The sequence below is a fragment of the Nannospalax galili genome, unplaced genomic scaffold (assembly GCF_000622305.1).
Source record: "Nannospalax galili isolate Female #2095 unplaced genomic scaffold, S.galili_v1.0 scaffold273, whole genome shotgun sequence".
Classification (NCBI taxonomy): Eukaryota; Metazoa; Chordata; class Mammalia; order Rodentia; family Spalacidae; genus Nannospalax; species Nannospalax galili.
Window position 1 is genome coordinate 211316 of NW_008333887.1, and position 11110 is coordinate 222425.

An 11110-nucleotide genomic window follows, 5' to 3' on the forward strand; every position below is an offset into this window, starting at 1 on the left:
CAAATAAAACAGTAAGTGTATACATTTAAAAATTAGTTTATAAGTTAACCAATAATGTATTCGTGTTGATTTATGAAAATGCCATTAATAGATATTTATATAAAACAAATAATGTTTCAGAATTCAAGTGCTTTAGTTACTACTGTGTTATCCTTTGCTCACTGGTATTTCAGTTTCTACAATTTCTACATCTCTATCAAATCTTATGATATTATTCACACCTGGGACTTAATGAAAATCTTTCATGATATATAACGTTATGATATCAAGGCATATGCTCTTCTGCCACTCAGTTTTAGCAAAATAATGGAAATATAATTGTTATGTCACCATGTAATATTGAAAAAGATATCTCAATAGCAAAAGTGAAATAGATTTTATCTTCAATTCAAGTAAAATTTTCTCTCAGAATTATAAAAATTTCAAGACAGGTTGAAACTATAAAGTGAATAATTAAAAAAAATAATGAAGCCAGGCATGATGGCACATGCCTTTAATCCTAGCACTTGGAAGGCAGAGGCAGGCTGATCTCTGTGGTTCAAGACCAGCTTGGTCTACAAAATAAGTTCCAGGCCAGCTGGGGCTACAGGGAGAACCTGTCTCAAAAAGAAAAAAAAATAAAGATAGTGTTTCAGATCTAGTGAGTATAATACTTGAGCATGTCTCAAAAACACAGAGTAAATAATGGCATTATTATTGTTTTTCTTCATAATGTGGGAAAAATACAAAGTGTTTTTGATGAAATTAGAATAAATTGAAGGAGATAATGAAGAGAATGTTTTAATGAAAGCAAAATTTTCTCCCACATGCACATGAAATTGAAAGAGTCCAAACACATTACAAAATAAATATTTCATAATTTTAATAGATAAACAAATGGAATTGTTTCAAAAATCCTTAATACTTAAGCTTTTATGGATGTGCAAACTGCATAATCATCATCATCATCATTTTTGTTATCTTTGTTCTTCATTTAAAGATTTTTAAGCTAAGACTATTTGCCCTTTGTCCGCTTTCCAATGTTTCTCTCTTCTGTAAATTCCTCTGCAACATGGTGTGTTAGATAACAGCTTCTAGTCAGATTCTTCACTTATCCTGTGGCTTCAGCCTGAACTATTTTCCTTAGGATGAGAATGGTTGCTCTGAATTTGTTTTGTTTTTTATGTGTTAAGTTTGAGACAAAGCACATTTTCCAGCTTGTGTTGTGGTTAATGCATGAGCACAGTACAGCTCAACAGGATGTTGGTTACTGTCATGCTCAAGCTAGTCTCCTAGGGTATTCTGAGGATAATACACAGTCGATAGAGAAAAGCCAAATCAAAGAGATATTGAGTCTTCTTTAATGGGGAAGAAGATGATGGGTCTCTCTGTAATTATTTAATCAAAACTGCCTCTACTGGGTGTACAAGCAGTGTCCAGTCACCAGTGGGTTAGTTAGTAGTTAAGTGGTTAGTCATTACAATCTTTCTCCTATAATAGCTATGAAGATGCTCAAGCTCCCTAAAATGCTTCAAGTAATAATAAGATGATTAATATTAGTTTAGTAATCAATATGAATTCATATTTGGTATTGTATTAATTCTTGACTTGATTTCTTTAATAGTAATGATAATTTAATTTAATTTTAAAATATATAATTCACCCTTTCTAAAAATAATTGATCGTGATTTAATAAATTGCTTCATGCCTTTCATTTGGAAACAATTCAATATTTTCTTTATACAATTAGCATTATATTTAGGATAATTTTATTCTATTAAGTTATGATTTAAAACTTACAAAAAGATCATATAAATAGAGAAGAAGAAAAAATAAAACAGGGTGTGGAGTGATGGTATATATTACTCCTCCAGAGAATTCAAGCTTGGTTTTCAGAGAACTCAGTTGGTTTCCAACACCCATATCAGGCAGCCACAAACTGTCTGTAACTCCAGTTCCAAAGGATCCAACACTTTTGGCCTCTACAAGCACCTGCAAATATGTGCACAAATCCACACACACAGACACATACATATACATTCAAGTTTAAAAAAATAATAAACCAAAATTGTTTTTACTATACACATTTTGAAATATTTTAATAAAATTATTTTAAAATACATTTATAAATGCATGATTATTTTGCTAAGTTTAAATCTTTTGGTAAGTTTAAATCTTTATTTACTCTTATTTTATCATCAATGGCTTATTGCCTAATAATAAACAAAATACTATGTATATTGTTGATAATACTAAATATATGCTTAGATAAATTGTATATTTAATATGATAGTCTAACTTTAGGTAATTGATGGTTTTGATGGGTATACAATAGTTGGTTGAAAATTATTTTTAATGAAATCTTAAAGATATCACCATTGTCATTTATAGTCCAATATTACTGTCAAGATTTTGATGCTGTTCTGATCCTTATGTTTGTGTAGAGGGTCTGTTTGCTCTCTGATTGGAGTTTTCCGTGTGTATATTTGTGTGAGCACTTGCATATATCTAATGTGTTTGCTTCTCTGAGAATTTGCTTTATTCTGTTTTACTGAGTTTAGCTTGGGTGTTTTGAAATCTCACAAAATATGCTTTAGTGCTAGATTTTCATTTGGCATTGGAAAATAAATGTAAACTTTCCTGTTGGTATTTTTGAGAGAGTATTTTTATTTGCATAATTTCAAATACATTGAAAATTTACAAAAATACTAAAGAGAATTCTGTGCCATTACACATAATACTCTATAGTTCATATTCCACTGTGGTGCTTTTAAATAATCAGTGAAGAATCCACACAGTCTCATAAGAACAGGCCGTATTAAATCTCATTTGCCCCAAGTTTTCTTTGATGTTTCCTTTCTGTTACAGAAAGGTATACAATATTTATTTGCTGTGGAAATTTCACTTCCTTTTGTTGTTGTTGTTGAATATCCATTTATTATTTTTTAAAAATAATATCTTATTGATTCTTTGAGAACTTCATATGATGTATTTTGATCATAGCCAGCCCCTCCCTCATCTCCTCTCAAATCTACCCTCACCTCCCTATACCCCATCACTTCTCCTCTATTATTCTTTTAAGACTTATCCAGTTTAATTTGTGTTCCCTAAATATGCTTGGGTGACAGTCCAACCCCTGGAGCTTGGTCAATATATCTGGCATCATACCCTTAAAGAAAACTGACTCTCCCTCTCCCAGCAGCTATAAATTGCTTAGTTCTTCAGTGAGGACTAGGGCTTTGTGCTCACTTCCCCATTTCATGCTCAGCTTTGTTTGGCTTGGACACACTCACTTGATGTTCAGTCCTTAACAGTCATATATTGAATTCATATACACAACTGCTCTGTTGTGTCTTGAAAACAGTTTCCTTGTATTCATCTGTTACCTCTGGCTTTTACAATTTTTGTATTCCCTGTTGCACAATGATCCCTGAGCCTTGGGAAGAAAGGATGTGATATAAGTGTCTCATTTAGGGCTGAGCACCACACAGTTATTTTCTGAACACTGACCTGTTGTGAGTCTTTGTGTTATTTACTAATGATACAAGAAGAAATTTCTCTGTTGTGAGTCGAGAAACGTGCAGTCTATAGGTATAACACCAAGTCATTTGGAGTATGTTTAATACTATGTCCATTTATCAGATTAGTAGTAGTGGGTTTTTCCTCTATGGCCTGTCTTGAATCAGATTCTTGATGCCAGTAAAAGTGTCAAGTATAGGATCCATCCTTAAATCCAATTGGAAGTTAATTGGTTTCTCCCATAACATTTGTGCTACTATGGTATCAATGGGTACATATTGCTAGGCCAGTCATTACTGTAGCTTGCAGGTTCACAGCTGGGCAAGACTGATAATTACTTTTCTTTTCCAGTAGTGTGCATAACACTGCTTACCAACACTATGAAAGCTAGCCAATACAGATGAAGTTTTGAAATACCAGCTTGATATCTATCCATGTTTGTTCTATAATTCACTTATGTAGTGTCTTCAGCAATAGGGTCTTATCATCAAGTTGTAGAGGGTAATAAGGAGAAATAGCAGTAGCCAGTATTCTTTGATTATTTGAACTTATATGAGTCACTTTGGTCGGTAATTCCCAGCACCCACATGGCAGTTAAAAACTGTTGGAAACTTCAGTTCCAGGGGCTCCAATGGCCTCTTCTGACCTCCATGAGCATTGCATGACATAGATGCACTCACATGCATGCAGGCAATACACTCATACACATAAAATAAAATAATAAAAATTTTTAAAAAGCAATTGACAAATGCTGACAAGAATGTAGAGATAGGGGAACATTTATTTACTGCTGGTAGAAGTGAAAACTGGTGCAACTACTGTGGAAATCAGTGTGGTGTTTCCTCAGAAAACCTACAAATAAACCTATCACATATCACATGATCCAGCCATACCACTTTTGGACATATAATCAAAAGACTTTATATCCTAGTACACAGAGACCTATTCATCTATGTCTATTGCTTGCTCTAGTCATTACTTCCAGGAAATGTGAAAAAAACTATGTATTCATCAGTTGATCAATGAATAATGAAGATATGCTATATTTACACCAAAGAATATTACTAAGCTTATAAGAAATATAAAATTATGAAATTCATAGGTAAATAGATAGAACTGGAAACAATCATCCCGAGGGAGGTAACCCAGACCCAGAAAGACAAATGTCACATTTCTTTCCTCATATATGGATACTAACTTTGAATATTTAAAATGCGTGTTTCAATCAGAAAATCCATAGATGTCATAAAACTAGTTAGGGATCATGGAGGGGGCTTTGGGTGGGGAGACAGTTGCGGTGAGAATGCAGCAAGATAAATGAAGAAGGAACAATGAGGGTGGGAGTTAAATGGTGTCGAGAATGGGGGGGCTGGCAGAGACGAGAGCAAAGGAAGGGGTTACTGACATTAAAGTCTTTTGAAAAAGTCAGATGGAAACCTATTGTAGAAGCATTTTAAAACTTTATTTTTTCATAGCTTCCTCTCTACTGGCTAACTTCCACAATGCTAGAAGATTCTATGTATGGTGTCAGAAAAGTAATCATCAAAGTTGCCCAGCTGCGAGTCTTATGAGGTACAACAAAAATGGGCCTGGCAAGGTCCACGAGCTGGTTCAGTAGTGCCATGAATGTTATGGGAATAATTAAACCACATTCTGATTGAAGTCTGCTTCACAATATACAGTCCATATGTGACACTGATATCAGACCTAGGAATCTGTGACTAGACAGATGGCAGGCTGTAGGGAAGAACCTAATGCTGTTTTTCTGTTAAATGTACATAGCATTAAACCTACTCCTAATGACTTATTGTTCATAGATTAATACATATCTCAACTCTCACCAGAGATGCTTCCTTAGGCAGCAGATAGTGATTAACAATGAGATCCACAACTGACCAACCTGCAGGGAATAAGAAACTGGAGAGTGTTTATCACCGAGTAGGACACCTATATCGACTTTCTGCTTCCCAAGGCTCAAGGATCATTCCAGAGGAGGGGGTGGTAAGATTGCAAGAATCAGTGATGGTAGATGAACACAGGGAAATAGAGTTTTCCAGACAGCTTGGCAGTTATTTATATGACTTCATTTCAATGGTGACAGAATGTACAAGACCCCTGGAAGTTCAATCCAGAAAAAATCCCAGCACAGATGTTGGGAAATGTGTAAAAGAATCTCCAACCTTAGCTGAGGAACTACTGACAATTCATTACTGCTGAGAGAAAAAGAGTCAGTTTTCTTTAAGGGTGTGAAACTGGGTAGGTTAACCAGGCTCCAGGGGACCCACTTGGAAGGGACAGAATTTTGGCTTCGTAGAGAGAGAAACATTAAATGGGAAGGGGTGGAGTAAGAGAAGCTGTGGCTAGGAAGAAGCTAAATATGATGTAAATATGTTGTATGAACTTCACAAAAATTAAGTATTTCAGCAAGCCAGGGAACACAACTCAGTATGCAGGATCATCCATGTTTTTTGTTTCAGTTCCTGCCTCCAGGAGCTCAGTGATGTACTGTGACATGGATCTACAAATCAAATATGCCCTTTCGTCCCTTAAGTTGTTTAGGTCATGGTGTTATAGCCCAGAAACAGAGAAAACAATCTAGAATAGAAATTGATACCAGATACCAGAAAATTTGAATCTTTCTGTGATACATTGGACCATGTTGGACTGGGAAAGGACTGCGCACATGTTTGGAACTTTAGTCTTGAAAAGCTGTTGGGTGCTAAGAACTTAATGGACTATTCTGTGGGAGGCCTAGGATAATTCCGAGAGAAGTGCAGACAATGCTGGCCTGTGTGTTTTCAGAGAAAAGTCTGAGAATCCTTCAAAAACTTTATTGGGGCTACATGTGTGATATTCTGAATTAAGAATCTGTGGTCAGCTGGGAATGAAGAATCAGCTATGAATAACAAGAGACCAGCACCACTGAAATGAAATTTTTGCTTTACTGAACAATGGACACTGGTTATCTGGGGCTGAAAAAAAAAATCAGTTGTGATTGATAAGATGCCAGCATCATTGAGAATTCTTCTGGGAACTTTAGCGCAGTGGGGCATGGGGAGCAATGCTGAACCTCAAGCTGGAAGCTTAACTTGCCAATGTTGGTAAGAGTCTCAGTTCTGAAACCATAAAAGAGTCATGGAGAGAATCTGACACTTGACATTGTGTAGCAAAGTTGGAGTCCTTGTAGAGGCCAGGAGAGGCCATTGGTAAAGGTGCAGTCTCCGTTACATTGGAGATCCCAGCATAATGGAGATGCCAGGACCATAGTAACTATCAAGGACAGTGGCAGGTGTGGAATGAAGGCAATCTAAGCCTACAAGACAAGCTCTGTGTGCTATAGATGGCAGAGGCAGAGCTACTGAAATCTTCTGGAGCTAAAAAAGTCATGAGAGAGTCTCAGATATCAAACATTGAGGTTTTACACTGTTGGGCACTGGTTTTACTTTGATTTGATTGTAACTGTGCCGTGCCCTGGTTCTTCCCTCCTGGAATAAGAAATAATGTAACTTATTTTGTATTTATATATATATATTTATTTATTATCTATCATCTATCATCTATCTATCTACCTACCTATCTATCTATCTATCTATCTATCATCTATCTATCCATCTATCATCTATCATCTATCGTCATCTAATTATTTATTTATTGGTCTTGTTGAGACAAGGTCTCCATGTAGCCCTAGCTTGCCTGGAACTTGCTGTTTAGAAAGCCTTTAAATCACAGACTTCTGCTTGCCTCTGCCTCCCCAGTGCTGGGATTAAAGGTGTGTGCTAGTATGTCCAGTTTATTTTGTATTTTACAGGCGCTCACAGTTAAGAGACTTTCGAATTTTAAAGAGATCTTGAACTTTTAAATCATTGGACTTTTGAAAGTTGGACTATAATGTTGTGATATTAACCTAAGCTCTTGGTGGGACAAGAAATGAAAGGATATGGCTTATAGGTATGTGCTTGTGTGCCAGGTTAACAATGGGTCAATTGTACTGGTTAGCTTCAGTCAACTGGGAGGAGGGAGCCTTATTTGAAGAATTCCATCTATTGCATTGGCCTATGGTCACATCTGTAAGATATTTTCTTAACTGTTGATATAGGAGGACCTCGTCCACTGTGGTTGGTGCCATCCCTGGACAGGTGGGAGGGGTTGTATTAGAAAAGTAGTTGAGAAAGATATTAGAAACAAGTTAGTAAGCAGCACTCCTCCATGATCTCTGCTTCAGTTCCTGGATTCAGGTTCCTGCCTTAGTGCCTGCCCTGACTTCTGTCAATGATAGACTGATGTAGAAGTGCAAGGCAAATAAACCACTTCCCTCAAAAACCCAAAAATTCATCACAAAACATTATTTTTGATGATTTTGACAAGGTAGAGCTCTGTGCAAGTGCAACACCCTTCAGTTGAAATTGGTTTGAGACTTCTGCCATCTCCAGACCAACATTTTTATTTTTATGAAATAAAAAAGCGAAGTATCATTTTTATTACATCATATCAAAAATATACACTGTCATGGGACTTTTCACAGTTGGGGCTGACCTTTGTCAGCTGGCCAAAGAAGTTTTTGTCACGTTTCTCAATTATTTTTTAGTGTTGTTTTCCACACATTGAAACTCTTGAAAGGGAGTCAGTGTGGGAGAATGTGTGTAAGTGGTAGGGAGACAAGGTCCCCTTGTGTGAAGAAACTTATCTCCCAAAGTACATATCTTCATGAAAACTTTGCATACGCTGAATGATGAGTTGTTTATTCAATTGCATTAATATCAGTATGGGTTCATGTATGCTCTTCATTACATAAAGTTTTAGTCCAGTAATACTTGAGTTAATATGCTGCTCAGACTCTACCAGGCTTGGCAATTTGAAAATCTATTATGTGGGATCCAGTATCCCTTTGACATATCTCATAATTGCTAAGAATTTGAATATATGACTTACTTTCCAGTACTATGAGATGCTTCACGATAATCTCTATTTCCTGCCTTAGTTTAGAAACGATGACACTCAGTTGTATTAGATAATAATAGTAGAGATCAAGGTCTTAGGTATGTTTCCATTTCTCCTAGTAAATCATTTTTTCTAAGTCTAGGCCCTCTTAGCTGAGAAGGAAGTGTGTGTGTGTGTGTGTGTGTGTGTGAATTTCACAATATGCACATAGTTTCTACATATTACAATCTGCATACCTCAAATGAAGAAGCATTCTCACTGATCAGTGTAGCTCTACCCTCTTACCTACCTGCAGCCACTTCAACCATAAGAATTCTAGTTCTCACTATCCTGTTAATTTGCTTGACTGCTCTTTTCAGAGTATAGAGTACTTTCATTGGTAATTCTTACCTCTCTGGGAAACAAATTTTTCAAGCACAGTAAAGGTACTTTTATCGTTTTTCTTTTCTTTCCCTCATTCTTGAAAGCTCCATTTATTTCCCAACCCACTTAAATCTGAATCTTTCTTTTTGCCTTTGTGTGGTTATTTCATAGGGTCTGTATAGTATCTGAAACAAGCATCTGTATTTGTCATGGTTTTCAATCCATCAATCCATTTTAAAATTCCACAAATTCCATAATAGTTTCAACTTGATATATTCAGTTTTCATCTCTTTATGTTTTAAACTTATGGATTTTGAAAATGCATAGTGTCATGTATTCATCATAACACTATAATTCAGAATAGTTTTCTACCTTGAGATACCCCTTAATGCATAGATTTCACCTTCCTCCTTGAACCCACAGCATCCATGAATGCTTTTAATGTCTGAATAGTTTTGCTTTTTTTTTCCACAGGTCTCAAGACCTGTAATGCCAAATAAGTGGACCCCTACAGTCTTTACTCCTAACTGGTACCCCAACTTCACAATACAGATGTGCAATTCATCCATGTATTCATAAGCTGATAGCTCAATCCTTTTGTCATGAACATTGTTCCATTGTATAGATGTAGGACAGTTTACTTATTCATTAACATACTAAGGATTTCTTAACTGTTTCAAGATTTTCTTATTATTAATAAATCTGCCAAATGTTCAGTTGTGGAGATATACTTTTGAAACATATGAGTAAAAACTAGGGCCAGGATTAGTAGATACAGTGGCATGACACTGCTTCCTGTCAGACTGATGATAGGGTATTTATTGGTTATTGTTAGAATCTCTGGGATTTATGGTAGAAAAATCCCACAAAAGTGTAGGAAAACTCCCAAAGAATGCACACAATTTTCCACTTATTATTAGTCCATGTTATCCTTCCACTAATTTATCAATATTGCCATCTAAGCATTCCTGTTTGAAACCAGCAACAACTTCTCCTGGGAAACTAAGTTTTGCTGCTTTTTTGTAGTCACCCACCTTGTGCCTCAAAGACAATAGTCCTCTGCTCAGTAATAATTAACAGGCTCCTTGGCACTTGGATCACTAAGATAAAAGACTTCTTCGGCTTCACTGATGAAGAGGCTTGAGGAGGGAAGATCACTGATAAGACATCTGTTTTCTGGAATGCTAGGGATATGTTGTCATGCCCCTACCCATTTTTGCATTCATCAAAGGAGGTCTATTACTGTGCTAGTCGCCAAGGCCGTGGGTGCGCTATGCTGTGGCTTTGGGAGCTCTGTGCTATTTTTGTATTATTATGAGAAATTCCTATGTGTTTTGCACTTATGAGGCACTTATCATATGTAAACTTTGTGTGAACTTCAAATACTAAGCTTCCAATAAAAGCTCTCAGGAAGGCAGTGACAGCTCTCATGAGCAGCAAAGCCAGGGGATTCCTGGTCCAATCTCAGTTTCTTGGCACTGGTCAAGCAGGGCATCTACAACCTCTCTCTGGATGTGTCTGTCTTTCTAAAAATTTAGATGGCAGTTTTTCTGTAACTAAATAAATGGAATTAATTTTCAATCTGCTACTTTTTCCTTATGACACTTGGAAATGTTTTGCATGCTGTAATATATACCAGAATGACTTTTAAATCTTGTTTTTAAAATTGTTCATAATTTTCCTCTCATAACTTTTTCTTTCCTTTGTCAAAATTTCAATTAGTCTGATACTAGCTATTTTGGATTCCAATTCTCTAGCTCTTCTCTACTCCACTCACATTTTATCTCTTGGGAGAATCCTCAAGTTTATTTCCAAAATTATACTAAATTTAAGAGCTGTGCATTTAATTCTCAAAAACTTTATTTTCTAATTTTTTCTTATTGTACACTTTTGATGACTGCACAATTTGGGTTCAATTCCCTACAACATAAATTACATTACCGAATTGTCTACTCTGTCCTGCCTCCTTACCCTAGGTTCTGTTTGTTTCATTTCTGTAATTTTTATTCATTTATGATTATGTTTGATATCTGTCCAAAAGCATGAAGCATTCAAATGTTAAAATTGAATTGTCCACATTATGTGGGTGGTTTTTCTGAGGAAGTCCCCCTTGTCTGTATGCTGAGTGCACAGGGACCTTCTTTGTGGAGTGCAACCAGTTCTCAGGATAAGAAAAGAATTAACCAGAAGAGTTATACCTGGCTGATACTTTTCTAGGAGAGTCCAGAGAAGGTTTCTGAAAGCTTCTATATTAGAAATAGACTTTCATGTGCTATCCTTTAAAATTTTTTTAGATTAATTTGTTTTTATT